We start from the raw sequence: 16,503 nt of genomic DNA on the forward strand, positions 1-16,503 counted from the left end.
TCCTCCCAGTGTTTCACTCTTTTCCCCCCAGTGTTTCTCTCTCCCCCCCCAGTATTTCTCTCTCTTCCACCCAGGGTTTCTCTGTCTCTCTCTGTCTCTCCCCCAAGATTTTCTCTCTCTCACTGCCCCCAGTGTTTATCTCTCTCTCTCCCCCCAGTGTTTCTCTCTCTCTCCCCCAAGTGTTTATCTCTCTCTCTCCCTCCAGTGTTTCTCTCTCTCTCCCCCAAGTGTTTCTCTCACTCTCTCCCCCCAGTGTTTCTCTCACCCTCTCCCCCCAGTGTTTCTCTCACCCTCTCCCCCCAGTGTTTCTCTCACCCTCTCCCCCCAGTGTTCCTCTCTCCCTCACCCCCCAGTTTTTCTCTCACTCTCTACCCCCAGTGTTTCTCGCTCACTCCCCCCAGTGTTTCTCTCTCTCCCCCCAGTGTTTGTCTCTCTCCCCCCAGTGTTTATCTCTCACCCCCCGCAGTGTTTCTCTCTCTCGCAACCCAGTGTTATTCTCTCTCTCTTCCCCGCAGTGTTTTTCTCTCTTCCCCCCAGTGTTTCTCTCTCTTCCCCCCATTGTTTCTCTCTCTTACCCCCAGTGTTTCTCTCTCTTCCTCCCAGGGTTTCTCGCTCTTCCCCACACTGTTTCTCTCTCTTCCCCCCAGTGTTTCTCTCTCTTCCCAGCAGTGATTCTCTCTCTTCCCCCCAGTGTTTGTCTCTCTTCTCCCCAGTTTCTCTCTCTCTCTCTCCCCCCAGTGTTTCTCTGTCTCTCTCTGTCTCTCCTCCCAGTGTTTCTCTCTCTCTCTCCCCCCAGTGTTTCTCTCTCTCTCTCCCCCCAGTGTTTCTCTCCCTCCCTCCCTCCAGTGTTTCTCTCTCTCTCTCCCCCCAGTGTTTCTCTCCCTCTCTCTCCCCAGTGTTTCTCTCTCTCTCTCCCCAGTGTTTCTCTCCCTCTCTCCCTCCAGTGTTTCTCTCTCTCTCCCCCCAGTGTTTCTCTCCCTCTCTCCCCCCAGTGTTTCTCTCTCTCTCTCCCCTCAGTGTTTCAGTCTCTCTCTCCCCCCAGTGTTTCCCTCTCTCTCCCCCCAGTGTCTCTCTCTCTCTCTCCCCCCAGTGTTTCTCGCCCTCTCTCCCCCCTGTTTTTCTCTGTTTCTTTCCCGCCAGTGTTTCTCTCTCTCCCCAGATTTTCTCTCTCTTCCCCTCAGTGTTTCTCTCTCTTCCCCCCAGGGTTTCTCGCTCTACCCCACAGTGTTTCTCTCTCTTCCCTCCAGTGTTTCTCTCTCTTCCCCCCAGTGTTTATCTCTCACCCCTCGCAGTGTTTCTCTCTCTCTCGCAACCCAGTGTTTCTCTCTCTCTCTCCCACCAGTGTTTCTCTCCCTCTCTCCCTCCAGTGTTTCTCTCTCTCTCTCCCCCCAGTGTTTCTCTCCCTCTCTCTCCCCAGTGTTTCTCTCTCTCTCTCCCCAGTGTTTCTCTCCCTCTCTCCCTCCAGTGTTTCTCTCTCTCTCCCCCCAGTGTTTCTCTCCATCTCTCCCACCAGTGTTTCTCTCTCTCTCTCCCCTCAGTGTTTCAGTCTCTCTCTCCCCCCAGTGTTTCCCTCTCTCACCCCCAGTGTATCTCTCTCTCTCTCCCCCCAGTGTATCTCTCTCTCTCTCCCCCCTGTTTTTCTCTGTTTCTTTCCCGCCAGTGTTTCTTTCTCTCCCCAGATTTTCTCTCTCTTCCCCTCAGTGTTTCTCTCTCTTCCCCCCAGGGTTTCTCGCTCTACCCCACAGTGTTTCTCTCTCTTCCCTCCAGTGTTTCTCTCTCTTCCCCCCAGTGTTTATCTCTCACCCCCCGCAGTGTTTCTCTCTCTCTCGCAACCCAGTGTTTCTCTCTCTCTCTCCCACCCGTGTTTCTCTCACCTCTCCCCCCAGTGTTTCTCTCACCCTCTTCCCCCAGTGTTTCTCTCACCCTCTCCCCCCAGTGTTGCTCTCACCCTCTCCCCCAGTGTTTCTCTCACTCTCTCCCCCCAGTGTTTCTCTCTCTCTCCCCCCAAGTGTTTCACTCTCACTCCCCCACAAAGGGTTTCTCTCTCTCTTCCCCCCAGTGTTTCTCTCTCGTCCCCCCAGTGTTTCTCTCTCTTCCCCCGAGGGTTTCTCGCTCTTCCCCACACTGTTTCTCTCTCTCTCTCCAGTGTTTCTCTCTCTTCCCCGCAGTGATTCTCTCTCTTCCCCCCAGTGTTTGTCTCTCTTCTCCACAGTTTCTCTCTCTCTCTCCCCAGTGTTTCTCTGTCTCTCTCTGTCTCTCCCCCCAGTGTTTCTCTCTCTCTCTCCCCCCAGTGTTTCTCTCTCTCTCTCCCCCCAGTGTTTCTCTCCCTCTCCCCCCAGTGATTCTCTCTCTCTCTCTCCCCCCAGTGTTTCTCTCTCTCTTTCCCCCCAGTGTTTCTCTCTCTCTCTCTCCCCAGTGTTTCTCTCTATTCCCCCCAGTGTTTATCTCTCTCCCCCCGCAGTGTTTCTCTCTCTCTCTCCCCCCAGTGTTTCTCTCACCCTCTCCCCCCAATGTTTCTCTCACCCTCTCCCCCAGAGTTTCTCTCACCCTCTTCCCCCAGTGTTTCTCTCACCCTCTTCCCCCAGTGTTTCTCTCACCCTCTCCCCCCAGTGTTTCCCTCACCCTCTCCCCCCAGTGTTTCACTCACTCTCTCACCCAGTGTTTCTCTCACTCTCTCCCCCCAGTGTTTCTCTCTCTCTCCCCCCAAGTGTTTCTCTCTCACACCCCCCTCAAGTGTTTCTCTCTCTCTCTTCCCCCCAGTGTTTTTCTGTCCTCCCACCAGTGTTTCTCTCTCTTCCTCCCAGTGTTTCACTCCCTTCCCCCCAGTGTTTCTCTCTCTTCCCCCCATTGTTTCTCTCTCTTTACCCCCAGATTTTCTCTCTCCACCCCAGTGTTTCTCTCTCTTCCCCCCAGTGTTTCTCTCTCTTCCCCCCCAGTGTTTGTCTCTCTTCTCCCCAGTTTCTCTCTCTCTCTCTCTCCCCAGTGTTTCTCTGTCTCTCTCTGTCTCTCCCCCCAGTGTTTCTCTCTCTCTCTCCCCCCAGTGTTTATCTCTCTCTCTCCCCCCAGTGTTTCTTAACCCTCTCCCCCCAGTGTTTCTCTCTCTTTCTCTCTCCCCCCAGTGTTTTTCTCCCTCACTCTCTCTCCCCAGTGTTTCTCTCTATTCCCCCCAGTGTTTCTCTCTCTTCCCGCCAGTGTTCTCTCTCTTACCCCCAGTTTTTCTCTCTCTACCCCCAGTTTTTCTCTCTCTACCCCCAGGGTTTCTCTGTCTTCCCCCCATTGTTTGTTTCTCTTCTCCCCAGTTTCTCTCTCTCTCTCTCTCTCTCTCTCTCCCCAGTGTTTCTCTGTCTCTCTCTGTCTCTCCCCCAAGTGTTTCTCTCTCTCTCTCCCCCCAGTGTTTCTCTCTCTCTCTCCACCCAGTGTTTCTCTCTCTCTCCCCCAGTGTTTCTCTCTCTCTCTCTCTCCCCCCAGTGTTTCTCTCTCTCTTTCCCCCCCCCCCTGTTTCTCTCTCTCTCCCCAGTGTTTCTCTCTCTTCCCCCCACTGTTTTTCTCTCTCTCTCCCTCCAGTGTTTGTCTCTCTATCTCCCCCCCCACTGCTTCTCTCTCTCTCTCCCCCCAGTGTTTCTCTCTCTCTCTCTCCCCCCAGTGTTTCTCTCTCTCTCCCCCCAGTGTTTCTCTCACTCTCTCCCCCCAGTGTTTCTCTCACCCTCCCCCCCAGTGTTTCTCTCACTCCCTCTCCCCAGTGTTTCTCGCTCACTCCCCACAGTGTTTCTCGCTCTCTCCCCCCCTGTGTTTCTCTCTTTCTCTCCCCAGTGTTCATCTCTCTCCCCCCAGTGTTTATCTCTCTCCCCCCGCAGTGTTTCTCTCTCTCTCTCCCCCCAGTGTTTCTCTCACCCTCTCCCCCCAATGTTTCTCTCCCCCTCTCCCCCAGAGTTTCTCTCACCCTCTTCCCCCAGTGTTTCTCTCACCCTCTTCCCCCAGTGTTTCTCTCACCCTCTCCCCCCAGTGTTTCCCTCACCCTCTCCCCCCAGTGTTTCACTCACTCTCTCACCCAGTGTTTCTCTCACTCTCTCCCCCCAGTGTTTCTCTCTCTCTCCCCCCAAGTGTTTCTCTCTCACACCCCCCTCAAGTGTTTCTCTCTCTCTCTTCCCCCCAGTGTTTTTCTGTCCTCCCACCAGTGTTTCTCTCTCTTCCTCCCAGTGTTTCACTCCCTTCCCCCCAGTGTTTCTCTCTCTTCCCCCCATTGTTTCTCTCTCTTTACCCCCAGATTTTCTCTCTCCACCCCAGTGTTTCTCTCTCTTCCCCCCAGGATTTCTCTCTCTTCCCCACAGTGTTTCTCTCTCTTCCCCCCAGTGTTTCTCTCTCTTCCCCCCCAGTGTTTGTCTCTCTTCTCCCCAGTTTCTCTCTCTCTCTCTCTCTCTCCCCAGTGTTTCTCTGTCTCTCTCTGTCTCTCCCCCCAGTGTTTCTCTCTCTCTCTCCCCCCAGTGTTTATCTCTCTCTCTCCCCCCAGTGTTTCTTAACCCTCTCCCCCCAGTGTTTCTCTCTCTTTCTCTCTCCCCCCAGTGTTTTTCTCCCTCACTCTCTTCCCCCCAGTGTTTCTCTCTCTTCCCCCCAGTGTTTCTCTCTCTTCCCCCCAGTGTTTCTCTCTCTTCCCCCCAGTGTTTCTCTCTCTTCCCCCCAGTGTTTCTCTCTCTTTCCCCCAGGGTTTCTCTCTCTTCCCCCCAGTGCTTGTCTCTCTTCCCCACCGTGTTTGTCTCTCTTCTCCCCAATTTCTCTCTCTCTCTCCCCAGTGTTTCTCTGTCTCTCTTTGTCTCTCCCCCAGTGTTTCTCTCTCTCTCTCCCCCCAGAATTTCTCTCTCTCTCTCCCCCCAGTGTTTCTCTCTCTCCCCCAGTGTTTTTCTCTCTCTCTCTCCCCAGTGTTTCTCTCTCTCTTTCCCCCCACTGTTTCTCTCTCTCTCTCCCCAGTGTTTCTCTCTCTCCCCCCAGTGTTTCTCTCTCTCTCTCCCCGCAGTGTTTCTCTCTCTCTCTCTCCCCCCGGTGTTTCTCTCTCTCCCCCCAGAGTTTCTCTCACTCTCTCCCCCGAGTATTTCTCTCACCCTTTTCCCCCCAGTGTTTCTCTCACCCTCTGCCCCCAATGTTTCTCTCACCCTCACCCCCAGTGTTTCTCTCACTCTCTCCCCCCAGTGTTTCTCTCTCTCTCCCCCCAGTGTTTCTCTCTCTCTCTCTCCCCCCAGTGTTTCTCTCTCTCCCCCCCCAGTGTTTCTCTCTCTCTCTCCCCCAGTGTTTCTCCCTCTCCCCCCAGTGTTTCTCTCTCTCCCTCCAGTGTTTCTCGCTGAATCTCCCCCCAGTGTTTCTCTCCCCCTCTCCCCAGAGTCTTTCTCTCGCCCTCTCCCTCCAGTGTTTCTCTCTCCCTCTCCCCTCCTGTGTTTCTCACACCCTCTTCCCCCAGTGTTTCTCTCACCCTCTCCCCCCAGTGTTTCGCTCCCCCTCTTCCCCCAGTGTTTCTCTCCCCCTCTCCCCCCAGTGTTTCTCTCACCCTCTCTCCCAGTGTTTCTCTCACTCTATCCCCCCAGTGTTTCTCTCTCTCTCTCCCCAAGTGTTTCTCTCTCTCTCCCCCCAAGTGCTTCTCTCTCTCTCCCCAGTGTTTATCTCTCTCGCCCCAGTGTTTATCTCCCTCCCACCGCAGTGTTTCTCTCTCTCTCTCACCCCAGTGTTTCTCTCTCTCTCTCTCCCCAGTGTTTCTCTCTCTCACTCCCCCCAGTGTTTATTTCTCTCTCTCCCCCCAGTGTTTCTCTCTCTCTTCCCCCAGTGAATCTCTCTCTCTCTCTCCCCCCAGTGTTTTTCTCCCTCACTCTCTTCCCCCCAGTGTTTCTCACTCTTCCCCCCAGTGTTTCTCTCTCTTGCCCCAGTGTTTCTCTCTCTTCCCCCCAGTATTTCTCTCTCTTCCGCCCAGTGTTTCTCTCTCTTCCCCCCATGTTTCTCTCTCTTCCACCTAGTGATTCTCTCTCTTCCCCCCTGTGTTTCTCTCTCTTACCCCCAGTGTTTCTCAATCTTCCTCCCAGTGTTTCACTCTTTTCCCCCCAGTGTTTCTCTCTCCCCCCCCCCAGTATTTCTCTCTCTTCCACCCAGGGTTTCTCTGTCTCTCTCTGTCTCTCCCCCAAGATTTTCTCTCTCTCACTGCCCCCAGTGTTTATCTCTCTCTCTCCCCCCAGTTTTTCTCTCTCTCCCCAACAAGTGTTTCTCTCACTCTCTCCCCCCAGTGTTTCTCTCACCCTCTCCCCCCAGTGTTTCTCTCACCCTCTCCCCCCAGTGTTTCTCTCACCCTCTCCCCCCAGTGTTCCTCTCTCCCTCACCCCCCAGTTTTTCTCTCACTCTCTACGCCCAGTGTTTCTCGCTCACTCCCCCCAGTGTTTCTCTCTCTCCCCCCCTGTGTTTCTCTCTCTCTCCCCAGTGTTCATCTCTCTCCCCCTAGTGTTTATCTCTCTCCCCCCAGTGTTTATCTCTCTCCCCCCAGTGTTTATCTCTCACCCCCCGCAGTGTTTCTCTCTCTCGCAACCCAGTGTTTCTCTCTCTCTCTCCCACCTGTGTTTCTCTCTCTCTCCCCAGTGTTCATCTCTCTCCCCCTAGTGTTTATCTCTCTCCCCCTAGTGTTTATCTCTCTCCCCCCAGTGTTTATCTCTCACCCCCCGCAGTGTTTCTCTCTCTCTCCCCCCAGTGTTTCTCTCACTCTCTCCCCCCAGTGTTTCTCTCTCTCTCTCGCAACCTAGTGTTTCTCTCTCTCTCTTCCCCCCAGTGTTTTTCTCTCTTCCCCCCAGTGTTTCTCTCTCTTCCCCCCATTGTTTCTCTCTCTTACCCCCAGTGTTTCTCTCTCTTCCTCCCAGGGTTTCTCGCTCATCCCCACACTGTTTCTCTCTCTTCCCCCCAGTGTTTCTCTCTCTTCCCAGCAGTGTTTCTCTCTCTTCCCCCCAGTGTTTGTCTCTCTTCTCCCCAGTTTCTCTCTCTCTCTCACACCCCAGTGTTTCTCTGTCTCTCTCTGTCTCTCCTCCCAGTGTTTCTCTCTCTCTCTCCCCCCAGTGTTTCTCTCTCTCTCTCCCCCCAGTGTTTCTCTCCCTCTCTCCCTCCAGTGTTTCTCTCTCTCTCTCCCCCCAGTGTTTCTCTCCCTCTCTCTCCCCAGTGTTTTTCTCTCTCTCCCTCCCCAGTGTTTCTCTCCCTCTCTCCCTCCAGTGTTTCTCTCTCTCTCCCCCCAGTGTTTCTCTCTCTCTCTCCCCTCAGTGTTTCAGTCTCTCTCTCCCCCCAGTGTTTCCCTCTCTCTCCCCCCAGTGTCTCTCTCTCTCTCCCCCCAGTGTTTCTCGCCCTCTCTCCCCCCTGTTTTTCTCTGTTTCTTTCCCGCCAGTGTTTCTCTCTCTCCCCAGATTTTCTCTCTCTTCCCCTCAGTGTTTCTCTCTCTTCCCCCCAGGGTTTCTCGCTCTACCCCACAGTGTTTCTCTCTCTTCCCCCCAGTGTTTCTCTCTCTTCCCCCCAGTGTTTATCTCTCACCCCCCGCAGTGTTTCTCTCTCTCTCGCAACCCAGTGTTTCTCTCTCTCTCTCCTACCAGTGTTTCTCTCCCTCTCTCCCTCCAGTGTTTCTCTCTCTCTCTCCCCCCAGTGTTTCTCTCCCTCTCTCTCCCCAGTGTTTCTCTCTCTCTCTCCCCAGTGTTTCTCTCCCTCTCTCCCTCCAGTGTTTCTCTCTCTCTCCCCCCAGTGTTTCTCTCCATCTCTCCCACCAGTGTTTCTCTCTCTCTCTCCCCTCAGTGTTTCAGTCTCTCTCTCCCCCAAGTGTTTCCCTCTCTCTCCCCCCAGTGTATCTCTCTCTCTCTCCCCCCAGTGTTTCTCTCCCTCTCTCCCCCCTGTTTTTCTCTGTTTCTTTCCCGCCAGTGTTTCTTTCTCTCCCCAGATTCTCTCTCTCCCCCTCAGTGTTTCTCTCTCTTCCCCCCAGGGTTTCTCGCTCTACCCCACAGTGTTTCTCTCTCTTCCCTCCAGTGTTTCTCTCTCTTCCCCCTAGTGTTTATCTCTCACCCCCGGCAGTGTTTCTCTCTCTCTCGCAACCCAGTGTTTCTCTCTCTCTCTCCCACCCGTGTTTCTCTCACCTCTCCCCCCAGTGTTTCTCTCACCCTCTTCCCCCAGTGTTTCTCTCACCCTCTCCCCCCAGTGTTGCTCTCACCCTCTCCCCCAGTGTTTCTCTCACTCTCTCCCCCCAGTGTTTCTCTCTCTCTCCCCCCAAGTGTTTCTCTCTCACTCCCCCACCAAGTGTTTCTCTCTCTCTTCCCCCCAGTGTTTTTCTCTCTTCCCCCCAGTGTTTCTCTCTCTTCCTCCCAGTGTTTCTCACTCGTCCCCCCAGTGTTTCTCTCTCTTCCCCCCAGGGTTTCTCGCTCTTCCCCACACTGTTTCTCTCTCTCTCTCCAGTGTTTCTCTCTCTTCCCCGCAGTGATTCTCTCTCTTCCCCCCAGTGTTTGTCTCTCTTCTCCCCAGTTTCTCTCTCTCTCTCCCCAGTGTTTCTCTGTCTCTCTCTGTCTCTCCCCCCAGTGTTTCTCTCTCTCTCTCCCCCCAGTGTTTCTCTCTCTCTCTCCCCCCAGTGTTTCTCTCCCTCTCCCCCCAGTGATTCTCTCTCTCTCTCTCCCCCCAGTGTTTCTATCTCTCTTTCCCCCCAGTGTTTCTCTCTCTCCCCAGTGTTTCTCTCTATCTCCCCCCAGTGTTTCTCTCTCTCTCCCCCCTCAGTGTTTCAGTCTCTCTCTCCCCCCAGTGTTTCCCTCTCTCTCCCCCCAGTGTTTCTCTCCCTCTCTCCCCCCTGTTTTTCTCTGTTTCTTTCCCACCAGTGTTCTTCTCTCTCCGCAGTGTTTCTCTCTCTCCCCCCAGTGTTTCTCTCCCTCCAGTGTTTCTCTCTCTCTCTCCCCCCAGTGTTTCTCTCCCTCTCTCCCCCCAGTGTTTCTCTCTCTCTCTCCCCTCAGTGTTTCAGTCTCTCTCTCCCCCCAGTGTTTCCCTCTCTCTCCCCCCAGTGTTTCTCTCCCTCTCTCCCCCCTGTTTTTCTCTGTTTCTTTCCCGCCAGTGTTTCTCTCTCTCCCCAGATTTTCTCTCTCTTCCCCTCAGTGTTTCTCTCTCTTCCCTCCAGTGTTTCTCTCTCTTCCCCCCAGTGTTTATCTCTCACCCCCCGCAGTGTTTCTCTCTCTCTCGCAACCCAGTGTTTCTCTCTCTCTCTTCCCCCCAGTGTTTTTCTCTCTTCCCCCCAGTGTTTCTCTCTCTTCCTCCCAGTGTTTCACTCCCATCCCCCCAGTGTTTCCCTCTCTCTCCCCCCAGTGTCTCTCTCTCTCTCCCCCCAGTGTTTCTCGCCCTCTCTCCCCCCTGTTTTTCTCTGTTTCTTTCCCGCCAGTGTTTCTCTCTCTCCCCAGATTTTCTCTCTCTTCCCCTCAGTGTTTCTCTCTCTTCCCCCCAGGGATTCTCGCTCTACCCCACAGTGTTTCTCTCTCTTCCCCCCAGTGTTTCTCTCTCTTCCCCCCAGTGTTTATCTCTCACCCCCCGCAGTGTTTCTCTCTCTCTCGCAACCCAGTTTTTCTCTCTCTCTCTCCCACCAGTGTTTCTCTCCCTCTCTCCCTCCAGTGTTTCTCTCTCTCTCTCCCCCCAGTGTTTCTCTCCCTCTCTCTCCCCAGTGTTTCTCTCTCTCTCTCCCCAGTGTTTCTCTCCCTCTCTCCCTCCAGTGTTTCTCTCTCTCTCCCCCCAGTGTTTCTCTCCATCTCTCCCACCAGTGTTTCTCTCTCTCTCTCCCCTCAGTGTTTCAGTCTCTCTCTCCCCCAAGTGTTTCCCTCTCTCTCCCCCCAGTGTATCTCTCTCTCTCTCCCCCCAGTGTTTCTCTCCCTCTCTCCCCCCTGTTTTTCTCTGTTTCTTTCCCGCCAGTGTTTCTTTCTCTCCCCAGATTCTCTCTCTCCCCCTCAGTGTTTCTCTCTCTTCCCCCCAGGGTTTCTCGCTCTACCCCACAGTGTTTCTCTCTCTTCCCTCCAGTGTTTCTCTCTCTTCCCCCTAGTGTTTATCTCTCACCCCCGGCAGTGTTTCTCTCTCTCTCGCAACCCAGTGTTTCTCTCTCTCTCTCTCCCACCCGTGTTTCTCTCACCTCTCCCCCCAGTGTTTCTCTCACCCTCTTCCCCCAGTGTTTCTCTCACCCTCTCCCCCCAGTGTTGCTCTCACCCTCTCCCCCAGTGTTTCTCTCACTCTCTCCCCCCAGTGTTTCTCTCTCTCTCCCCCCAATTGTTTCTCTCTCACTCCCCCACCAAGTGTTTCTCTCTCTCTTCCCCCCAGTGTTTTTCTCTCTTCCCCCCAGTGTTTCTCTCTCTTCCTCCCAGTGTTTCTCACTCGTCCCCCCAGTGTTTCTCTCTCTTCCCCCCAGGGTTTCTCGCTCTTCCCCACACTGTTTCTCTCTCTCTCTCCAGTGTTTCTCTCTCTTCCCCGCAGTGATTCTCTCTCTTCCCCCCAGTGTTTGTCTCTCTTCTCCCCAGTTTCTCTCTCTCTCTCCCCAGTGTTTCTCTGTCTCTCTCTGTCTCTCCCCCCAGTGTTTCTCTCTCTCTCTCCCCCCAGTGTTTCTCTCCCTCTCCCCCCAGTGATTCTCTCTCTCTCTCTCCCCCCAGTGTTTCTATCTCTCTTTCCCCCCAGTGTTTCTCTCTCTCCCCAGTGTTTCTCTCTATCTCCCCCCAGTGTTTCTCTCTCTCTCCCCCCTCAGTGTTTCAGTCTCTCTCTCCCCCCAGTGTTTCCCTCTCTCTCCCCCCAGTGTTTCTCACCCTCTCTCCCCCCTGTTTTTCTCTGTTTCTTTCCCACCAGTGTTCTTCTCTCTCCGCAGTGTTTCTCTCTCTCCCCCCAGTGTTTCTCTCCCTCCAGTGTTTCTCTCTCTCTCTCCCCCCAGTGTTTCTCTCCCTCTCTCCCCCCAGTGTTTCTCTCTCTCTCTCCCCTCAGTGTTTCAGTCTCTCTCTCCCCCCAGTGTTTCCCTCTCTCTCCCCCCAGTGTTTCTATCCCTCTCTCCCCCCTGTTTTTCTCTGTTTCTTTCCCGCCAGTGTTTCTCTCTCTCCCCAGATTTTCTCTCTCTTCCCCTCAGTGTTTCTCTCTCTTCCCCCCAGGGTTTCTCGCTCTACCCCACAGTGTTTCTCTCTCTTCCCTCCAGTGTTTCTCTCTCTTCCCCCCAGTGTTTATCTCTCACCCCCCGCAGTGTTTCTCTCTCTCTCGCAACCCAGTGTTTCTCTCTCTCTCTTCCCCCCAGTGTTTTTCTCTCTTCCCCCCAGTGTTTCTCTCTCTTCCTCCCAGTGTTTCACTCCCATCCCCCCAGTGTTTCTCTCTCTTCCCCCCTCAGTGTTTCAGTCTCTCTCTCCCCCCAGTGTTTCCCTCTCTCTCCCCCCAGTGTCTCACTCTCTCTCCCCCCAGTGTTTCTCGCCCTCTCTCCCCCCTGTTTTTCTCTGTTTCTCTCCCTCCAGTGTTTCTCTCTCTCTCTCCCCCCAGTGTTTCTCTCCCTCTCTCCCCCCAGTGTTTCTCTCTCTCTCTCCCCTCAGTGTTTCAGTCTCTCTCTCCCCCCAGTGTTTCCCGCTCTCTCCCCCCAGTGTTTCTCTCCCTCTCTCCCCCCTGTTTTTCTCTGTTTCTTTCCCGCCAGTGTTTCTCTCTCTCCCCAGATTTTCTCTCTCTTCCCCTCAGTGTTTCTCTCTCTTCCCCCCAGGGTTTCTCGCTCTACCCCACAGTGTTTCTCTCTCTTCCCTCCAGTGTTTCTCTCTCTTCCCCCCAGTGTTTATCTCTCACCCCCCGCAGTGTTTCTCTCTCTCTCGCAACCCAGTGTTTCTCTCTCTCTCTCCCACCCGTGTTTCTCTCACCTCTCCCCCCAGTATTTCTCTCACCCTCTTCCCCCAGTGTTTATCTCACCCTCTCCCCCCAGTGTTACTCTCACCCTCTCCCCCAGTGTTTCTCTCACTCTCTCCCCCAAGTGTTTCTCTCTCTCTCCCCCCAAGTGTTTCTCTCTCACTCCCCCACCAAGTGTTTCTCTCTCTCTCTTCCCCCCAGTGGTTTTCTCTCTTCCCCCCAGTGTTTCTCTCTCTTCCTCCCAGTATTTCTCTCTCGTCCCCCCAGTGTTTCTCTCTCTTCCCCCCAGGGTTTCTCGCTCTTCCCCACACTGTTTCTCTCTCTTCCCCCCAGTGTTTCTCTCTCTTCCCCGCAGTGATTCTCTCTCTTCCCCCCAGTGTTTGTCTCTCTTCTCCCCAGTGTTTCTCTGTCTCTCTCTGTCTCTCCCCCCAGTGTTTCTCTCTCTCTCTCCCCCCAGTGTTTCTCTCCCTCTCCCCCCAGTGTTTCTCTCTCTCTCTCTCCCCCCCCCCAGTGTTTCTCTCCCTCTCCCCCCAGTGTTTCTCTCTCTCTCTCTCTCCCCCCAGTGTTTCTCCCTCTCTCTCCCCCCAGTGTTTCTCTCCCTCTCCCCCCAGTGTTTCTCTCCCTCTCTCTCCCCCCCCAGTGTTTCTCTCTCTCTTTCCCCCCAGTGTTTCTCTCTCTCCCCAGTGTTTCTCTCTATCTCCCCCCAGTGTTTCTCTCTCTCTCTCCCCTCAGTGTTTCAGTCTCTCTCTCCCCCCAGTGTTTCCCTCTCTCTCCCCCCAGTGTTTCTCTCCCTCTCTCCCCCCTGTTTTTCTCTGTTTCTTTCCCACCAGTGTTCCTCTCTCTCCGCAGTGTTTCTCTCTCTCCCCCCAGTGTTTCTCTCCCTCTCTCCCTCCAGTGTTTCTCTCTCTCTCTCTCGCCCCAGTGTTTCTCTCCCTCTCTCCCCCCGTGTTTTTCTCTCTCTCTCCCCTCAGTGTTTCAGTCTCTCTCTCCCCCCAGTGTTTCCCTCTCTCTCCCCCCAGTGTTTCTCTCCCTCTCTCCCCCCTGTTTTTCTCTGTTTCTTTCCCGCCAGTGTTTCTCTCTCTCCCCAGATTTTCTCTCTCTTCCCCTCAGTGTTTCTCTCTCTTCCCCCCAGGGTTTCTCGTTCTACCCCACAGTGTTTCTCTCTCTTCCCTCCACTGTTTCTCTCTCTTCCCCCCAGTGATTCTCTCTCTTCCCCCCAGTGTTTGTCTCTCTTCTCCCCAGTTTCTCTCTCTCTCCCCAGTGTTTCTCTGTCTCTCTCTGTCTCTCCCTCCAGTGTTTCTCTCTCTCTCTCGCCCCAGTGTTTCTCTCCCTCTCTCCCCCCAGTGTTTCTCTCTCTCTCTCCCCTCAGTGATTCAGTCTCTCTCTCCCCCCAGTGTTTCCCTCTCTCTCCCCCCAGTGTTTCTCTCCCTCTCTCCCCCCTGTTTTTCTCTGTTTCTTTCCCGCCAGTGTTTCTCTCTCTCCCCAGATTTTCTCTCTCTTCCCCTCAGTGTTTCTCTCTCTTCCCCCCAGGGATTCTCGCTCTACCCAACAGTGTTTCTCTCTCTTCCCCCCAGTGTTTCTCTCTCTTCCCCCCAGTGTTTATCTCTCAACCCCCGCAGTGTTTCTCTCTCTCTCTCGCAACCCAGTGTTTCTCTCTCTCTCTCCCACCAGTGTTTCTCTCCCTCTCTCCCTCCAGTGTTTCTCTCTCTCTCCCCCCAGTGTTTCTCTCCCTCTCTCTCCCCAGTGTTTCTCTCTCTCTCTCCCCAGTGTTTCTCTCCCTCTCTCCCTCCAGTGTTTCTCTCTCTCTCCCCCCAGTGTTTCTCTCCATCTCTCCCACCAGTGTTTCTCTCTCTCTCTCCCCTCAGTGTTTCAGTCTCTCTCTCCCCCAAGTGTTTCCCTCTCTCTCCCCCCAGTGTATCTCTCTCTCTCTCCCCCCAGTGTTTCTCTCCCTCTCTCCCCCCTGTTTTTCTCTGTTTCTTTCCCGCCAGTGCTTCTTTCTCTCCCCAGATTTTCTCTCTCTTCCCCTCAGTGTTTCTCTCTCTTCCCCCCAGGGTTTCTCGCTCTACCCCACAGTGTTTCTCTCTCTTCCCTCCAGTGTTTCTCTCTCTTCCCCCCAGTGTTTATCTCTCACCCCCCGCAGTGTTTCTCTCTCTCTCGCAACCCAGTGTTTCTCTCTCTCTCTCCCACCCGTGTTTCTCTCACCTCTCCCCCCAGTGTTTCTCTCACCCTCTTCCCCCAGTGTTTCTCTCACCCTCTCCCCCCAGTGTTGCTCTCACCCTCTCCCCCAGTGTTTCTCTCACTCTCTCCCCCCAGTGTTTCTCTCTCTCTCCCCCCAAGTGTTTCTCTTTCACTCCCCCACCAAGTGTTTCTCTCTCTCTTCCCCCCAGTGTTTTTCTCTCTTCCCCCCAGTGTTTCTCTCTCTTCCTCCCAGTGTTTCTCTCTCGTCCCCCCAGTGTTTCTCTCTCTACCCCCGAGGGTTTCTCGCTCTTCCCCACACTGTTTCTCTCTCTCTCTCCAGTGTTTCTCTCTCTTCCCCGCAGTGCTTCTCTCTCTCTCCCCCCAGTGTTTCTCTCTCACTCTCCCCCCAGTGTTTCTCTCCCTCTCCCCCCAGTGATTCTCTCTCTCTCTCTCCCCCCAGTGTTTCTATCTGTCTTTCCCCCCAGTGTTTCTCTCTCTCCCCAGTGTTTCACTCTATCTCCCCCCAGTGTTTCTCTCTCTCTCCCCCCTCAGTGTTTCAGTCTCTCTCTCCCCCCAGTGTTTCCCTCTCTCTCCCCCCAGTGTTTCTCTCCCTCTCTCCCCCCTGTTTTCCTCTGTTTCTTTCCCACCAGTGTTCCTCTCTCTCCGCAGTGTTTCTCTCTCTCCCCCCAGTGTTTCTCTCCCTCTCTCCTCCCAGTGTTTCTCTCTCTCTCTCCCCCCAGTGTTTCTCTCCCTCTCCCCCCAGTGATTCTCTCTCTCTCTCTCCCCCCAGTGTTTCTATCTCTCTTTCCCCCCAGTGTTTCTCTCTCTCCCCAGTGTTTCTCTCTATCTCCCCCCAGTGTTTCTCTCTCTCTCCCCCCTCAGTGTTTCAGTCTCTCTCTCCCCCCAGTGTTTCCCTCTCTCTCCCCCCAGTGTTTCTCTCCCTCTCTCCCCCCTGTTTTTCTCTGTTTCTTTCCCACCAGTGTTCCTCTCTCTCCGCAGTGTTTCTCTCTCTCCCCCCAGTGTTTCTCTCCCTCTCTCCCTCCAGTGTTTCTCTCTCTCTCCCCCCAGTGTTTCTCTCCCTCTCTCCCCCCAGTGTTTCTCTCTCTCTCTCCCCTCAGTGTTTCAGTCTCTCTCTCCCCCCAGTGTTTCCCTCTCTCTCCCCCCAGTGTTTCTCTCCCTCTCTCCCCCCTGTTTTTCTCTGTTTCTTTCCCGCCAGTGTTTCTCTCTCTCCCCAGATTTTCCCTCTCTTCCCCTCAGTGTTTCTCTCTCTTCCCCCCAGGGTTTCTCGCTCTACCCCACAGTGTTTCTCTCTCTTCCCTCCAGTGTTTCTCTCCCTTCCCCCCAGTGTTTATCTCTCACCCCCCGCAGTGTTTCTCTCTCTCTCGCAACCCAGTGTTTCTCTCTCTCTCTCCCACCCGTGTTTCTCTCACCTCTCCCCCCAGTATTTCTCTCACCCTCTTCCCCCAGTGTTTATCTCACCCTCTCCCCCCAGTGTTGCTCTCACCCTCTCCCCCAGTGTTTCTCGCACTCTCTCCCCCCAGTGTTTCTCTCACTCTCCCCCCAAGTGTTTCTCTCTCACTCCCCCACCAAGTGTTTCTCTCTCTCTCTTCCCCCCAGTGTTTTTCTCTCTTCCCCCCAGTGTTTCTCTCTCTTCCCCCCAGGGTTTCTCGCTCTTCCCCACACTGTTTCTCTCTCTTCCCCCCAGTGTTTCTCTCTCTTCCCCGCAGTGATTCTCTCTCTTCCCCCCAGTGTTTGTCTCTCTTCTCCCCAGTGTTTCTCTGTCTCTCTCTGTCTCTCCCCCCAGTGTTTCTCTCTCTCTCTCCCCCCAGTGTTTCTCTCTCTCTCTCCCCCCAGTGTTTCTCTCCCTCTCCCCCCAGTGTTTCTCTCTCTCTCTCTCCCCCCCCAGTGTTTCTCTCTCTCTTTCCCCCCAGTGTTTCTCTCTCTCCCCAGTGTTTCTCTCTATCTCCCCCCAGTGTTTCTCTCTCTCTCTCTTCCCTCAGTGTTTCAGTCTCTCTCTCCCCCCAGTGTTTCCCTCTCTCTCCCCCCAGTGTTTCTCTCCCTCTCTCCCCCCTGTTTTTCTCTGTTTCTTTCCCACCAGTGTTCCTCTCTCTCCGCAGTGTTTCTCTCTCTCCCCCCAGTGTTTCTCTCCCTCTCTCCCTCCAGTGTTTCTCTCTCTCTCTCGCCCCAGTGTTTCTCTCCCTCTCTCCCCCCGTGTTTTTCTCTCTCTCTCCCCTCAGTGTTTCAGTCTCTCTCTCCCCCCAGTGTTTCCCTCTCTCTCCCCCCAGTGTTTCTCTCCCTCTCTCCCCCCTGTTTTTCTCTGTTTCTTTCCCGCCAGTGTTTCTCTCTCTCCCCAGATTTTCTCTCTCTTCCCCTCAGTGTTTCTCTCTCTTCCCCCCAGGGTTTCTCGCTCTACCCCACAGTGTTTCTCTCTCTTCCCTCCAGTGTTTCTCTCTCTTCCCCCCAGTGATTCTC

This window comes from Heptranchias perlo, chromosome 17 (assembly GCF_035084215.1).
Source record: "Heptranchias perlo isolate sHepPer1 chromosome 17, sHepPer1.hap1, whole genome shotgun sequence".
NCBI lineage: Eukaryota > Metazoa > Chordata > Chondrichthyes > Hexanchiformes > Hexanchidae > Heptranchias > Heptranchias perlo.